This window comes from Leptinotarsa decemlineata, unplaced genomic scaffold (assembly GCF_025532065.1).
Source record: "Leptinotarsa decemlineata unplaced genomic scaffold, Ldec_3_MD MMD2_tig00003798_RagTag_RagTag, whole genome shotgun sequence".
NCBI lineage: Eukaryota > Metazoa > Arthropoda > Insecta > Coleoptera > Chrysomelidae > Leptinotarsa > Leptinotarsa decemlineata.
The window spans coordinates 478,155-493,575 of record NW_027412596.1 but is presented as its reverse complement, the minus strand read 5'-3'; the positions used below and the strand labels follow the sequence as shown (position 1 = coordinate 493,575).

The 15,421-nt window shown below is 36.6% G+C and overlaps 1 protein-coding gene across 1 annotated transcript in view; it reads right to left on the bottom strand.

Annotated features, from left to right (window-relative positions):
- The window catches only part of LOC141483653 (twitchin-like), a 437,930-nt gene that overhangs the window by 104,710 nt on the left and 317,799 nt on the right, over positions 1-15,421 (bottom strand). The gene's annotated exons all lie outside the window — the stretch shown is intronic.

The following is a 15,421-nucleotide window of genomic DNA, read 5'->3' as shown; positions in this document are numbered from 1 at the left end:
TCCTGAAATATCTTGCTTTTTATCATCTCTCAGTAAATAGGTTACAGGATTTGTCAATTGTACTTTTGCTATCGTGAAAATTTCTGTTGACCAGTTTGGAAAATATTTTTTATCGAAAATTCCTCGTAATTTAGATATGCGTACATGATCTCCTACTTTGAATTTATTATTGAAGTCAATTTGTTTGATATGATTGTAGGCTGTGTGAAGTAATTTATTTTCATCTTTTTTACTCACTTCAGCAGGTTTCATTTTAATGGTTCTATGAGTGGAATTGTTATATTTTTCCAAAATATGCTTCAATACATTAAGCCACTTATAGTTACCCTGAAAATTGAATTCTTTATACATCCAAGACTTCATTGTTCTATTGAATCTCTCAATTATTGATGCTTTCTTTTCACTGAACGTACTATAATGATTAACTTTATATTTTTCCATCAATTTCTTAAATTCTGAGTTGAAAAATTCTTTACCTGAATCAGTTTGTAAATTTTGTGGTGATTGTTTACGTAAAACTTCTTCCATAGCTTTGGACACAGCATTAGCTGTCTTATTTTTTAAAGGTAGTGCCCAAGCAAACTTTGAAAAACAGTTTATCACAGTTAGAATATATTTATATCCTTTATTCACTTTAGAATATGGTATCATCTCAACTAAATCAGCTTGAAAAAGATCATCGAAACCCTTAATGATTACTCTTCGTCTTTTGAAATTGATTCGGGCTTGTTTATGAAGTTCTTCAATAATATCCCTTTTAACATCAGTTTGAAAGTTCATGGTATGACGGTCAGAAGAAAACTCAAGAAAATTGATGAAATTTTATTAATACATACACTATCTGTCATACATATTTCATAAAACAATGGTACTCATTTTCTAATTCCTGGATCCTTTGGATTTTTGTTTCGAATTTGATTTGGTGGTTGTGCTCTCCTCTTCTCAAGAATTCTGGAAGCTTTGATAATCAAACGGTTTGCTTAGGAAGACACTTTATGCTCTTCCATATCAGGACAAAGTTCTCTAATCAAATTTTTGGTATACTGTTCAATGTCAATTTGATCATATTGTTGTGTATTCATGTTTGAGATGAAACGTTATAAGTACCTATAAATCCAATGAATATATTTAAACTTTTCTGTTATCAAATAAGATTAAAATTCTCCAAGCTCTTCTCGCGAAATCTTTGGTCAAAAATTTTTTGTCTATGTGAATGTTCTAAAATTGGATCTATAAAAGCTGAACTGCTCCGAATACGTCGCTGAAAGCGTGTTCGATCAATGGCAAAAAATTCCCAATAAGTTTTTCTTGCATTTCTATAGGCGAAACTCCAAGCAAATATGTAATGAACTTCATTTTTCTTTTCATTGAAAGTTATTCTATTATTACTACTCATCATAAAACTCACTCTAGAATTGTTTCACAGAATTCGTTAGTGGATTGTATCTGAGTGAACGATCGTGTAAAATCAAACAAAATGCTTATGTATTTGCAGGAATATTTTCACTGGCTTCGAAGTCGAGTCTTATATCTTGCACTCCTACCTTTAAGCTATCATTTTGTCTACTGCAATCAATAACAAATAGAGGTGCGATATCGTGAAACTTAGTCAATGTAAGACAGGGCTCTCCAGAAGTTTTATAATAGTAGGATTCTTGAAATTGAGCGAAGAGCTCGTAAAGTAATGCAAACTGGTTTTTCTTGAAGTTCAAATTCATATTATCGTAAGGGTATACATCTGAGTTGAGGTGGAGTTTGATGTTGGTAATATTACAATGATCGAAATGACTAATATTTTTCTTGATCTGATTTTTCCTCTGAGTCTGAAAAGCTACAATGATGAATCGAGGTTTTTCCAATTGATTAGATGCTTTCACATTCCAAGAATGAGTCATTGTTTGTTGTAAAAGTGGATATTCGTGTAGTTCACAGCTCCTGAATGCAATTTCCAAGTCACGTCCTTTTTCAATGTACTTGAGTAATCGCAATTTTTCTGTATCGGAAACTTGAACATGAGGAATTCTCCACAGAATTTTAGTTAAATTAACTTTGGGTTTTTCATTATCCTTTGTTGATATTACAGAATTTACGTCACTACTTGTTCTAATGAGTACCAATTCTTGGCGAATGTTTACGATTATTTTCTTGAAATCTTCACAGAAACCCAAAAGGTGTTTCAGGGGTATGTAGACGTTGAAGTATCCATTCGAATCGGATACTTTTGGATATTCCAAATGATTCCAACAGGCATTATTATATCTATCACATTCGCTACTTGTATAGGAGATGTATCCTTTAATAGATGATGTTATACCTGGATTCCTCACCCTGTCCACTACTGTGCCTCCTATCTCATATCTTATCTCATCGAACAGAAATGCCATACCATTATTCACAAAATTTAATGTTATACTAGGTTTATTTTCAGCATCGGTTAATCGTCCTTCGATATAAAGGTAACTTTGGGATGGTAATGTATAAATATCTTGAGTTTGAATAGGAATTCTAATTTCATCAGAATTATTGAATGTCGTATTTGCATAAGGTGGATGACTATGCATCTCGTAATTAGTTATAGAATCATCCATCAATACATGTTCACCAATATTCAATATATTAAAGCTCATTTTTGCGTTTTTTTCCTCCTTTTTCCACTATCTAGTATTTTTGTTTTTCTGCTACTTCTGCTGCTGCTGCTGCTGCTGCTGCTGCTGCTTCTGCCACCGCAAGAACACTTGAAAAATAATAAAATTTGTCTGAATCTTGAACTGATGTTGACTTTGAGGTTACACCAAAACTCGTAAAAAGTAGCCGTTTTGACACTTTGCCACTTAAAGTACTCGAAAACCAAGTGAAAGAAGAAACTGTCGATTTTCTGATGTTAACCGTTTAACAGCACTTCCTATAGTGACACATTTTCCAGGATCTTTATCAATTATACTATGTGCTGTTGTTGTTGATGTTGTTGGAAAAGTTGTAATATTATATAAGAATACCATCAGAGCTGCTCTTTGAGATGAAGTCTTACTGTTATCGTTTCCTGTTGGAAATTGACTAAATTACCCTCTTGATCATTTATTTTAAGGAAAACCTCATCGATATGTCTGGTGTTGATTGGTAAATAGATAACATTTGCAACTTTTTCAATAATTCGAAATCCACTTGGTACGGTGGGGTAGAACATATGTAACAAATGTACGGCACTGTCATTATTGAATGAATTCGTTATTAAATTGCATTCAACACAAATCGAATTCACTTTGGAGATATTGATTGGAAAAACCGATATATGTTTTCTATTCGGTTGTAATTTCTTTTTCTCGAATCCCAATAGAGGTGCCAATGAGTTAGGTTTTTCAAAATGAATTGGTTTATTGGACATGATTTCATATCTCAAAGTATTTCGGTTTGCATACAATTTCAGATCGATACTACTCTCAGAATTTTCCTCTTCTTTAGTTATGATATTTGAAGTTTTCGCCTTGAGTTCTTGTTTCGTACTTTCTTTCGATTTCACTTCATTCAATTGCCTCATAATTTCACTCTCTATATCAGATATTTCATATGAACCAGGAGGAATCTTAATTTTTGTAGACCCAATATAAAAAATATTATTAGTCTCATCCACATTCGGTATTGTATTGAATGTTACAAAGTCAATCAATCCTAAAACATAATTTTTTGTATCGTCCAGTATGATAGGAGGATTAATTTTAGACGAGAGAATCGAATCTCGGCCTGATAAGGTGAACGTATATGAACACATGTTAAAGGTTATCTGTAGAATGAAGAGAAAACATTGATTGCATACATGTTTATTGAGAAAGAAATTTCAAACATAGTTGTCCGCAATTAACAGAATTATATGATTGATATACAGTATGATTATAATTAATGAGACAAGGTCCATCTGAATTGAAGTATATTAAAGCTTCCAGAGGTGGCCTCAGATTACCATAACTATCAAAATAAATTATATGAGAACCATTTTTGCGGTAGGCAGTCCAATGAGTCCCAGGTCCAGATTGTTTATCGAGATTTATTATTCCTCTTTCTTTTTTTCGGATTTTTTTCGGTAAATTATCTCTCATATAGACAGATCTGAAGAATGGAATTTTTAAATCCTTTGCATACTTTATCAAGTCGATATTGGATAACGGACGATTATGAGGAATTTTTTTCATGTTTCACCTCTCCCTCTCAAACGGTGGTACGATTCAAAAACAACCCCAAACCAGTTTTGTAAGGTCTTAAATAAAATCCTTTCCCCAATGCAATAGATTCCATAGTTTTATTATGACGTTGAGCTTCTTCTAACTGATTTTTTGCAGATTTAGCATCAGTTACAGCTTTGGCAATTCCAGCTGCTCCCCCTGTTAGGGCACCGAGTGCACTCAACCCAGCAAAAATTGGAATCAAAGGAAGTATTCCACCTGTTTTGGGTATTTTCACAACACGTGTTGGTCTAATATTCAATTTTTTTGCAGATTTCAAAGCTACCGTCACAGCTTCTCCTAAAGTCTTTGGTTTTTTACTGATGATTTGTTTTTTTATTTTTCGTGTCGCTGTCATGAAACACATCCCCTTTTTATTCCTACATTTCTTCACAATTTTTTTCTTCCTAGAGATATTTTTCCTCTTATTTTTAGATTGTTTTCTTTTACATTTTTTGACAACCATCTCGTTATGAATTACTCGATACACTGACAGATTCACCCTATTACAGTAAATATTTATATGGATATTTTCATTTTCTTATTATCAACATTTTCAAACTCTTCCTCCAAATTTCGTTTTTTAGGATTCTGCTGCTGCTGCTGCTGAGACATTTGTTCATTTATTCCTTCAATTGAACCATTTTTCTGAATATCTGACTCGATTTGTTGCTCTAAATTTTTTCTTTTCGCAGATAATTTGGGTTTATTTTCTCTTGAGTTGATTATTCTCATTTTTTTATCTGGGATAACAGGTATATCGTTGAGGAATTTTCTTTTAGTAGCACGCTTCAAGTCTTCTATTATATCAATATCCATAGGTTCATTTTCTTCTTTGTTATCGATAATAAGTCGTTTTCGTCTCGGTGGCGGCGGCGGCGGCGGCGGCAGACGTTTAGTCTTAGATTTTTTCTTATCAACTCGAATAATTTTATTTCCATTGATACTGTTGAGAAGTTTTAAACACTCTTCAATATTCTTCGTTACATCTGTTAGTCGTTTATTCATTCCACTCAATAATTGAATACATTTTCTCTTGATATTAGCAGTTAAAGGTGTACGATTACGACGTTGTAAGCCCATACCTAATTTGACTTTTGCCTTCATGGTACCTGCGACTGCTAGGGCAGCCATTTTTTCTCCTAATGAACTATCTTTCGCTTTGAATCGCGTCATAGCCTTCTCAGCTAGAATTCTATCAGCTTCATGTCTACGATTCAAATCTTTGGTTTGTGAATAACTTATATCATGATTTTTACATGCTTTATCTAAACCATTTATACCTTTTTCACCACGAGCCAGACGTTTTTGTAATTTTGTACCTGGTCCGCAATATTTATATCCGGGTATATGCAATTCAACCGGTAAATTATTGATAGCGCTATTCACCAACCCATCACCGTAACGTTGCATATTAGATCTTTTCGCGTATAAGTTTGAAAGTTGACTGATTAAAATTCAGTTACCTCAAGTATTTTATTGGAAATAGATATGCAAGGTATTAAAGTAATTCCGCAAAAAATTGCTCTACCAATCGAGAATAATATATTTGAAACAGAGGAAACTTTCAAAAAGCATGGTATGCTATTCCCCTCTACAATAAGGTGTATAATTGTTGGACCTTCAAACTGCGGTAAAACAAATTTAATGGTGAATATGTTGGAGCATGAAAATGGATTGAAATTTGAAAATATATATGTGTATTCTAAATCACTTAATCAACCTAAATATAGGTACTTGGAGCACCTGCTTAAACCAATAAAAGGAATCGGATATTACGCATTCAGTGCCAGTGAAAATATAATGCATCCGTCTGAAGCTAATCCCAATTCGATTTTTATTTTTGATGATGTTGCTTGTGATAATCAGGAAGTTATAAGAGAATACTTCAGTATGGCGAGACATGCTGCTGTCGATCCATTTTATTTGAATCAAAGTTATGCAAAAATACCCAAACACTTAATTCGAGACAATGCCAATTGTTTAATCGCTTTCAAACAAGATGATCTAAACTTGCGACACATCTATACCGATCATGTAGGAACTGACATGACCTTTGATACCTTCAAGGTGATTTGTTCTTTATGTTGGAGAGAACCTTATGGATTTATTACTATTTTTAAAGATTGTTGTCTCAATAGGGGTCGTTACCGCAAAGGACTCGATCACTTCATACACATTCAAGAATAAAAATGGAAACAAACCACATTATCAGATTAATACCAGTTCAGACCTGTTGTAAACCAGTTCAAACCTGATAAAACCTGTTCATAACCGGTTCAAACCGGATCAAAACCAGTTCAACAGACCTGATAGAAGCAGATCAAGTGTCGGTTCATTCTATTCAAATACCTGATCTATTCAAAACCTGATAGAGACCAGTTTGACAATGAAAAGTGAAGACATAGAACTGAAAAAAAGGCTCATTAATAAACGGAAAATTGTTAAAAATAAATTGGAATTTTTGAAACATGGTGAATTACTACATGAAAGTATGTTCAATCCAATTACAAAACACCTGAAAAATATAGAGAATAAATTACAAGACAAAATTCCTAAATTAGGTGAACAACAAGAAACATCATCTGAAACATATAAAACGTCTCCAATACAACAATACTTATTGCAAACTCCAAAAAATGAAAAGATGTTTCCCAAGATTCCTCGTCGATTATCAATGAAACTACTATCAAATTCAGAACCAAAAATAGAAAATGTTTCACATTCTGATGATGATGATGAACCAAGTGAAATCAAGCAATCTATTGTAGAAAATATTCAGTCTGAAGATGAAGAAGAAGAAGAAAGTCATTCATCTGGAGTTAATCGTCTGAAAGATATTACACAAACTTCATATATTGATTATTTAAATCAATATGATCCTCTTCCAAGAAAGTATATCAATGAGATGCACCATGATGTAGACAAAAAAGAATTCGATCACAAATATGGTGTACGACTTGATGAAAATACTGAAAAACTATCAATCGGAGATTCAAGACTGCACATTGATGGTCCAGATGTAATCGTTAAAAATAGAAGATATAAGGGTACACCCGGTCTATATGAACTACTTTTCAAAAAATATCCTGAAAATTTCACCGAACAAGATCAACAAAATTATAAACAAATTGTTTTGAAAACGAATGCTCACCGGCGGCATTATCAACCAAATAAACAAATTGACGGTAGTAAATTGCAAAAATATAAAAATATAATAGCTCCAATAACTGGTATATCGGGAGAAGGTATGTTTATGGAAGCAAATAACAATAAAATAGATTATATTAGATGGGATGATCCAAACGAACTTTGCGACAGATTACGTTTACTACTATCCTCAAGGCAGGCAGGTCATTCAGGTCATCAAAATGAAATAAATTCCATTATTGAAGAACTGCGAGAAGCTAACATAATTGCATGAGAATTCAACAGAATTCATTAGAGAGAATGGAAGTCGAAGCACGTATGCATTTGATACACGAAAGAAATTTCGAAACTTTTGAAAGTAGAATCGAAACTTTTCATAATTGGACACATGAATTTCCAAAAGATAAACTTGCTGATGCTGGTTTCATTTATACTGGTAAAGGTGATATTGTTGCGTGTCCGAAATGTCACATTGAAGGATTTGAATGGAAAATGGGAGACGATCCGCTGATGGATCACTTCAGATGGCAACCAGATTGTATATTTTTTGATGGAAATACATTGCTCTCTGGAAAAGAAACTCAAGAAAAACCACCCAAAGACAACGTTCCCACAAATTCAAGTAATATTTGTAAAATATGTTTAGAAAAAGAAATGAATATATTATTTGTACCATGTAAACATATAGCATGCTGCATTGATTGTTCTATCAGATGTGATAATTGTCCAGTTTGTAGATCATATATTGAATCATTTATAAAAATTTTTATTACATAAAAATAAAACATAAAAAACGTAGCAATGTTATTTTTATTATTACACTCTACTTGTTATTATAAATCGAATGAAACCTTGTATTCATGAGGAATTACGTATTTTCCAATTCATTTGCAAAAAATATCCATATTTAATCATACATATGACCTTAAGGTCAGCTAATCTGGTTTATTATCAGGCAAACAAGTATTCCAATGCAACGATATCCTAATTAACTGCTACAAAGTTGTCTCAAGGTCAACTGCTGCACCGACTCATCGAACACATTGGCGTACGCCTGCTTTTACGAAACGAACACATTGGCGTACGCCTGCTTTTACGAAAAGGGGTCGCCTAATGAGGGTGCCCCGGGGTTGCCCGAAAAGGGTTGCCCGAAGAGGGTTGGCCGAAGAGGGTCGAAGAGGGTTGAAGAGGGTTGCCCGAAGACCATCCACTGAGCCAAAACGGCTCTACGACACGGCTAACCTACACCTGTCGAGGCCTCTTCTTACAACACCCTCTGGTCATTGACCATCACAACCCTCTGGTCATTGACGATCTACACAAGGGTTGCTCAAGAACTCTTTGGCACACCATTGTTCTTCGACAACAAGGCCTTTTTGACACGCTTCTTCACCCCACACAACCGCACCCCTTACGCTCTCGATGGACAGCTCGATGGCATGGTTACCATTGTATCTAGAACCACGTTAGCTATACTACTTACATTTTGGATCAGACGAATTCAAGTGACCTGTGGGTAGTTGTAGTTTTTTCTTTTTTTTTTCGTTCCTACGTGAAACGTAAATAAGTATCTTTCAAGGTATACTGCATACCTGAATACTGAGGCACCGTATAACACTCATAACTCATATTGCAATAGAAAAAAGTGTTAAGGAGATGTGATTCATCAACGATTGCGTGACAAGCATTGGTTTCGTATTAGCAAAAATTGAGACGTAATTTACAATACATGATTTTCATAGTAATAGGTTTGTCACAAAGTTAATTGTGAATATTTTGGTTATGTAGGTTACACATTCATGGTTTTGAATACACTTGCAAAAACAGTTGATTGTTATGTTTTTGTGATACATTGAGAGGATGGGATCTGTAAAATATTCCCCCTAACTGGTAGGAAATGCGTTTATACATTCATGAACTGAACATCTTTTGATAAACATCATTTTCCTGCACTTCTGCAAAAAAAGTAATTTCGTTCCATCGTCACTGCATCGTCACTGCAAGTCACTGCAAGTGATACTAATGAAAATTTATGATGACTCATGATGACTTTAATGGATATATAGAAATTCGTGCGAAAGGAACAGATTTATTTTTCTATGGCTTTCACTTCAACAATTTTGAGTTTTTGTGGATATTATTTTTTCTTGGCATTTAATTGAAAATGACATTGAAACAAAGTAAGTTGGTAGTTTGTTTGAGTAAAATCAAATAATTCATAATATGAACGAAAATCATTCAAATTCTTGTGTTTTAATTGTTACAAGCAACAACTGAAGTACATGTATCTTCGTGAATATTGAGAGAATCAATTATCAACGTTGAACTACTCACAGCCAAATAAATCATTCGCACGGAATTTGGAATCCGAAGTCAATATGTTCTCTAAATATTACGTTACGGGATGTGGTTACTACAGGCGCTGGAATCATAACCAATCACATTCACCGTCGGGTGGAATGTGAACTGTCAACAGGTACAAACAATATGTATAGTAATAATGTCCATTTCTACCTGAATTATCCCTACTTTTCAATTATCCAGATGTTCAGAAATATATATGGAAAACAAAACTTAAGGATTGCTTCGCATGAAAGCTGCAGAGGTGCAGTTCCAATTCTAATTCTATTAAACCTATAATTGACAACTATCACGAAACTTGAAATTACCAGTCCATCACAGAAAAGTTCTAAGTAGGAAAATACTATGAAACCAGGAGACGCTAGAGTCTCATGATTCATTTGGCCGAACAAATTTGATTTTAAAATTCTCAATTACTCGATATGTGTCATAATAACATACAAACAGTTGCATTTCATCACTTTGGATTTCCATTGTCTAATATGATATAAATTGATTTGAAATCTCTGAAAGAATCTGTTAAAGAAAATTAAAAAGATTAGCTTAAAAACAATTCCATTAAGCACAAAACTGAAATTGCAATGGAATAACTAATATCAAGCAAAAACCAAAAAAGAAACAAAGAATTGAACTATTAACACGAGCTGAAAAATTGAAATAATTATTGAGAAGAAATGAAAATTGAAAATATAAAATTGAGAGATTCCAAACGAAGTTACTTCACGACGTTTCTAAGGGTGTTATGTTATCATCCAAAGACAATTGTGGAGACTAACAATCGAAACGTAGTGAAGTAACTTGGTTTAGAATCTTCTGATTTTATATGGTTAATTTTCATTTCTTGTTGATAATTTTTTTAATTTTTAGCTCGTGTTGATGGTTCAATTTTTTTTTGGTTGTTGCTTGTATGTTATTTCATTGTAATTTCAGTTTTTTGCTCGATAAAATTTTTTTTTTCACCTAATATTTTTATTCTTTTCAACTTTTTTTTCACATATTTCAGGAATTTCAAATGAATTCATATTATCAATCAATCAATAATATATATATTAGACAATGGTAGTCCGAACTGATGAAATACACCACGAAACATTGGTCAACCACCTCCAAACATACACACAGTTTTTCAACGGAACGAACTCCAGGAGATGTGATGGAGTTGACTGATACTTTATCGAGCGTTGTCATACTCATACATACAAGCGTATGAAAAAGCTGGCGCTTTTGTGAACTGTCTAGCAAAAATTTTACAATGAAGTTTCACTTGAATGAACACCAGGCAGTACATAAGAAAATGATGGAAGACCGTTTTTGAAGAAAACTGTGATTTCAAATACAGACAATTGAATATTCTATGGCAAATACTACATCATTGCAACGCCTGTTGATCCAAACGATGCCCTATGACAATCATACCCTCAGGAACTTTTTTCGACCCAGTTTCACAAGAAATTTTGTTATACATTCCAGAAGACGTCGAAGACATAAAGTTTATATCTCGTAAAGACATAATTTCAACACGCTAACGTGACCAATGACGTGACACCGTTTACTGCTTCAATATTATAATGGCGAAGGAAACCTTAGAGACTCATAAGGTTCAACTGAAGAATGTCCATGTTTTATAACTTCCAACTGATAACCGAGATGAATTATCAGAGAAAAACCCACAAAATATACTCAAGCCTATTCTTCGGAAAACTAATTCGCCAAATCAGTTACTCATACCTTCATGATATATTTTCAACATTATGAAACATCTCGTAGAACCCACTGCAATTCAGGCAGATGATTCAATGATACCCTTATGAAAGACCTATGTCCACTTCATGACATGATACTGACCTTCTCAAGTACTGATCATCTTCGATCTTAGATAAGTTTAGAATGATTTCATGCTACATTGACTGAAATAATAAAATTATAGTTAGGAAAAACCCCTGATGGACATCTCTAAGCTATATTACTCTAAGCACTATTACCGTTACTCTATGCGAATAACACGCATGATTTCACACCAAATGAACTCGTTTTCAGACACACCTTAGGTATACCCCCCTTACAAACATATAACTACGAACAAATGATTAGCAAGTATCTCAGAGTTTCCAATAACAAAATATCATATTTTCATAAAATAGCTCAAGAATGAACAATGAAATGTAAAAAAATGAATAACAAAGTTTTGATAGAAAAATAAATCAAACCATATCAATTTCCTTACAGAAGCAACTATCACTCATCTTACCACCATATCAGGTAACCTCGATTCATCAGCTCCACCTATAAGCATACCCTAAAGCTGCTAGATTCCATTCAGAAAAGAGTCATCCGCCTGATTGAAGACGCGAACATCACTCGCAACCTTGGTAGTTTGGAACATCGAAAAGAGGTTGGAGATTTGTCTCTTTACCATGTATAGATACTGTAACGAATTAAAAAATTAACTGTCTTAATCAAATTTATTTTTAACAATATTTCACTATCACAACTAATTTATATCCAACACTCAGTAACTAACGCTTGATTTATCTTCACGTTTAGATTCCTTTCCTTAAACGCACGATTCACTTTCTAAGTACAGACTACTCTTCGGGACGGAGAGCGACGTTTTTATATCGTCAACGAACGTTCCGGATCCCTCTGGGGATTTCGGGACCCATCCGGACCTTTCGCGCTATTTCGCAATGCGTCATGCGTTTGCTGACTGGGACATCGGTCAGGGCCGGCTTCAGATTCATTACATTGCCCCCTTCTTGAAGACGTTTCGCCCCGAAATGTCATTCTTTGCGTATGTCGATACCTGCAGAACTCTCCATATTTGCACTGTGAAGTTCGATGGAAGTAACACTCCACAGTCTTTATGCTCGATCGTGGAAGATGGTTACCACACACCAAAATCTGGATGCCGCTGGATCTGAAGATCGTTTCCAACATGCTTCTCACAATTCTCCAGTCCAGCTTGTCGAGCCCAGAGGCTAATTTCGGGATTGCCAACTCCACGAGATTCTGGTCGAGCATCGTCTCCTTCAGTCTAGTAAGACTCCTCCAGACATCTTCATAGGACGGTTTGTCTCGAGAATGCTTTTTGGTCACCAAGTAGAAGATGTTTCTTTGACCCTCCTTCAACTGTAGCACTCCTCCGACTTCTGGATTCTGTTCTCGTAATGTTTGAAGCTAACCGAATTTCTTGTTGAATACCACAGCGATGCCCTTGGACATTTGGAGATCCTCTGCCACGCAGTGAGCTAGGGCGTAATCAACTGGAACCTTGAAAAGGTCTCGTGGCTCCTCTCGAGTTACCCCATGTACGACAATCTGTCCGTTCGAGTATAAGGACATGAATTGCTGGAACGTCATTTCATCCTCTGGTGGTCTGAGGGCGCGAACTTGGTCGTGATTTTCAGCATAAGGAGCCAGTCTATTGAAATGGACGACCCTAGGCTTTCCTCGAGGTGGCTTATGGATTCGGTAGACGAGGTCATTAATCTTTTTCATGATTTTGTACGGACATTCCCACGAGTTCCGCAACTTCGGTGATAAACCACGGCGGCGCTTAGGATTGTACAGCCAAACTAGGTCGCCGATTTCAAATCCTCCAGTATTCGCCTTGATGTCATAGGCCTCCTTCATCCTATCGCTGGCACTCCGGATGTTCAGACGGACTCGTTCATGAATGTCGTCCATTATCTGCCGAAGCTTGCTGACATAGTCTTCCCCCGCAGTGTCTTGTTCTGGAGGCATCCCAAATTTCAGGTCGCAAGGAAGCCGCAGCTCTCGTCCCATCATAATACTGGCAGGGGTTTAGCCGGTTGACTCGTGCACTGCCGAACGATAAGCCAGCAGGAACAGGTGGAGGTATTGGTCCCAGTCTCTTTGATGGTCAGAGACTACCTTGGACAAGTGGCGGTTTATAGTCCTATTCATTCTTTCCACCATTCCATCGGACTGTGGATGTAAGGCTGTGGTTCTGGTCTTTCGAATATCCAACAGTTTACATATTTCTTGGAACAGGTTGGACTCAAAATTTCTGCCCTGGTCCGAATGCAGCTCCAATGGGACACCGAATCGACATATCCATTCCTTTACCAGGACATCAGCGACGGTAAAGGCTTCCTGGTTGGGCAGGGCATAGGCTTCTGCCCTCTTGCTGAAGTAGTCCATGGCTACCAGGATGTATTTATTCCCATGGTGGGACTCTGGGAACGGGCCGGCGATATCGATGGCGATTCTTTCGAAAGGACTACCCACGTTATACTGGCGCATTGGAGCTTTCGGTCGTATCCTAGGTCCGTTACTGGCAGCACACTTTCTGCACCAGTCCTTGACGTCGGCTTGACAATTAACCCAGTGAAACCGTTGTCTTACTTTCTGGAGGGTCTTCGTTACTCCCAGATGTCCTCCAGTGACTCCATCATGGATTTATTCGAGCACCTCCCGTCGTCTACTCCTGGGTACCACTGTCTGGTGCCTTTCTTCTGCACCGTCTTCAGACTCCAACACCCGCTTCAGAACCCCGTTTTCCAAAGTAAGGGAGTTCCATTGTGCCCAGTAGGAGTTAACCGCTGGCGAAAAACCTGCTACCTCCTGCCACGTTGGTCTTTGATTACTTTTTTTTCATTCGATGACTAAACCAAGATCTGGGTCTTTCTCTTGGTCTTCCTTGATCTTATCATCCTCCCAGTAGTCGTCTACAGCTGTAGTTCTACAAATAGCTGCTTCCTTCTCTTCTGCTCGTCGACAATGTGAGCAGTCATCGGGGCAAGGTCTCCGTGATAGGGCATCTGCGTTTTTATGGCTAGTCCCAGCTCGATGTTCTATTTCGAAGTCAAATTCTTGTAATCTCTCAATCCAGCGCGCTACTTGGCCCTCGGGATTTTTGAACTGCAGAAGCCATTTGAGAGCTGCATGGTCTGTTCTCAACAGAAATCGTCTTCCATACACGTATTTGTAGAAATGCTCTACACCTTTGACTACGGCCAACAGCTCTCGCCTGGTGACACAGTAATTACGCTCTGGTTTACTAAGCGTTTCGCTGAAGTAGCCAATAACTTTCTCCTGTCCATCCTGGATTTGAGAAAGGAATGTTCCAAGTCCCACGTTGCTGGCGTCCGTATCCAAAATGAACTTTCCATCAGGTAGGGGATAGCTCAAAACAGGAGCGTTGATCAAAGCTCTTTTCAACTTCTTGAATGAGTCTTGGCATTCCTCAGACCACTGGAACTTGATCTGCCCTTCCGTGAGGTGGGTCAATGGTTTGGCGATGTTGGCAAACCCCAGTACATATCGGCGGTAGTAGGTGCATAAACCAAGAGAGCTCCAAAGCTGATGTATGTCTTTTGGAATGGGCCAATTCTTAACTGCTCTGATCTTTTGTTGGTCTACCGCCACTCCTTCCCCAGAGACAACGTGGCCAAGGTAACGAACTTCTTTCTGGAACAGATGGCATTTCTTGGGACTCAGTTTTAATCCAGAACTCCTCAGACGCATGAACACCTCCTCCAGATTTTTCAGGTGATCGTCGAACGATTTTCCGACCACGATTATATCGTCGAGATACACTAGACACGTCTTCCAAGAGAGCCCATTGAGAACCGTCTCCATCAATCTCTCGAAGGTCGCTGGAGCATTACAAAGCCCGAATGGTATAACCATGAACTGCCACAATCCTGAGCCGATGGTGAAAGCTGTCTTTT